The sequence below is a fragment of the Mus caroli genome, chromosome 16, assembly GCF_900094665.2.
Source record: "Mus caroli chromosome 16, CAROLI_EIJ_v1.1, whole genome shotgun sequence".
Lineage (NCBI taxonomy): Eukaryota > Metazoa > Chordata > Mammalia > Rodentia > Muridae > Mus > Mus caroli.
Window position 1 is genome coordinate 41,662,917 of NC_034585.1, and position 2,684 is coordinate 41,665,600.

The 2,684-nt window shown below is 42.2% G+C and overlaps 1 pseudogene; it reads right to left on the minus strand.

The window, feature by feature from the left end:
• Positions 1 to 281: 281 nt before the first annotated feature.
• Positions 282 to 2,077, minus strand: LOC110311309 (annotated as a pseudogene).
• Between the last annotated feature and the right edge of the window lie 607 nt (positions 2,078 to 2,684).

The following is a 2,684-nucleotide window of genomic DNA, read 5'->3' on the forward strand; positions in this document are numbered from 1 at the left end:
ACTAACTGGGAACTCACTGGCCTAGGAATGTTTGGTGAGGGTGTGCAGGGTAGCAATGCAGCAGGGTAATTGAAGCCTCACAGTAGGCAGAGTGTCTCAGAGACAGTGGGACTGTAACACTAACCAGGTTACCACTACACAAGTACCACTTGGGAGCAGGGCAGAGTTGTGGGAACTGAGCTATTTCCCCACACCACCTCAACACCATTGTACTAACCACAGCTCAGAAGAGAAGGGCGTGGTCTCCATAGAAACCCTGCTGCAGCCTGGACAGTGATGTGCTAGGACACTGGGAAGACTTTAGAACTGCACTCCTTCTGGATTCCCCAGAGGGTGTCTGCATTCTTCCTCAGGTGGGCCTCTTCCTCAGGAGTCAGTGTCACTTCACAACATCCAAGGTTCCATTTTGTCCCAAGATACATGAGACACTGAGGAAGACATCATCCTTGAATCCATTGAGACCCTTAATCATGGTGGAAATGGGATGCACCCACCTAAGGTACTTCATTATGCTCTTGGCCAAGTCTGCCACAGAGAGACCAATGGCCTAGGATGTGTATGTAACATCTCAGCTTGATCACCTCATATTCACTGTCCACCACCTACTTGCGAACCTCCTTCCACTGCCCAGTTCTGGGTTCAGAGACTTCAGGGAGATGTCGGCAACATTCACACTACTCCACACATGCACACTGGAGTTGCCATGTTCTCCTAGGACCTAGCCATGACAGTTCAGCAGGTGAACCCCCTAGCCTTTTTCCCATCAGGTGACAGAACTGAGCTGAATCCAGATTGCAACCACTTCCAATAACTTGGCTTTTGGGAGAGCCACTGATTTTCTAAGCCACACACACAGCAAGATATCCACTGGATTGGAGACAATCAGGAGCTTGCACTGTGAACTCTACTTCACAACATTTGGAATGATGAACTTGAAGATATTCACGTTTTACTGGACCAGATTGAGTCGGCCCTCTCCCTCTTGCTGACAGGCCCATGCTGTGATAATGCCCAGCTTGGAGTTCGAAGTCACACAATAGCATTTACTGGAGACAATTTTTGGTGTTTTAAGGAAGAGGCTGCCATGCCAGAGATCCATCATCTCCCCATTTAGCTTGTCTTCCATGACATCAACAAGAGTAAGCTCATCTCCCAAGTCCTTTGTTAAGATACTGATGTGACAAGCCATGCGAATATTTCCAACCACAACAACTGTAATCTTCTTCTGGGAGCCCTGTTCTACCTCAAGAAGATTCATAATCAGCTGATCCTTGAGGGTTGCTACCTTGGACTTTGAATCTTTTGAGATCACTAGTGTGGGGGTTGGGGGGACAAAGGGTGAGCAGGAGCAGCAGTAGCATGACCTGGGATAGGCAACAGTGGCTCCAGCAGTGGTTGTTGGGAATCTTAACTCAGGTCTTTATGTTTGCATGGTAAACATTTTGCCAATGAAGTCATCTCCTCATTCCCAATTTTTATCCTTTTAATATGTTTTGGGTAAAAATATGTTTGAATAGTGTTCCCTAATGTAGATGATGTATGGATATTGTTAATCATTTTTCTGTCCTATGTCCAGTTAACATTTTTAATTTGAACCAGTAACTATTGGTCATACTCTCTTGCCCTTCTGTCTTATGGAAAGAGTGATGCTAAACACATGGGGAACAGGCTTTATAGAGAAGTCTTCTGTTGCATAGGTCTACAGAAGATAGTAATGAGATAATAGGAAAGAACGTCAGAGACTACTGAATGTTGTGGACCTCCAGACTGGCCGTTCAAGTTCCTCATGGTATTACATGTGTATTCTTGTAATGCTTGGTAGGTTTTCCAATGTAGCAATCACCTTCTCATATTACATGAAGCACTTCACTGGAAGAGTTATAAACCAATCCAGTTCAGGCTTGAAAACAATTTTCCCCCAAGATTCTTTGAAGAATCCTTTGTTTTCCTCCAATTTTTTTTATATCCCAAACCACCCATCATAACACGTTAAAAATACGAATGTTGGTATTTACAGAACACTTATGACATGTTAGAAGTTGTGTGTTCTATATGTATTAATTCACTTACCTTCCATATTCCAATAGGACAATTAGTCTCAATTTACAAGAAGAAGACAAAGGTATAGAGAGTATAAATATCATTTCTTATTTCTTAGATGCATTGTCTTAGGGTTTCATTGCTGTGAGGAGGCACCATGACCACAGTAACTCTTATAAATGAAAACATTTAATTGGGCTTGCTTACATTTTTAGAGAATTTGTCCATTTATCATTGTAGGAAACATGTACAATGTATATGCAGACATGGTGCCAGAGGAGACTAGACTTTTACACCCTGATTCACACGTATCAGGAGACTATGTATCTCACTGGGTGTAGCTTGAGCATATAAAAGACTGCAAATCCTGTCTATCATGTTTAACAAGCCCTGCTTTTATCTACAAAGATATTTCATGCACAATATACACCGTTCAATTCTCTGCTTCTGAGGTAGTTAACCAACCCTGTAAAAAGGTTCTTTTCAGAACCATTATTTGGAATATGTGGTTAACCTGCTCTGCCTGTTACACATGAAACCACATCTGAACACCATTCAAAAGTGATTAGTACAAAAAAGATACAAATAGTTATGATTAACCTTGGTCAGCAGAAATAAAAATTTAAGGGTACCTACAATAGCAC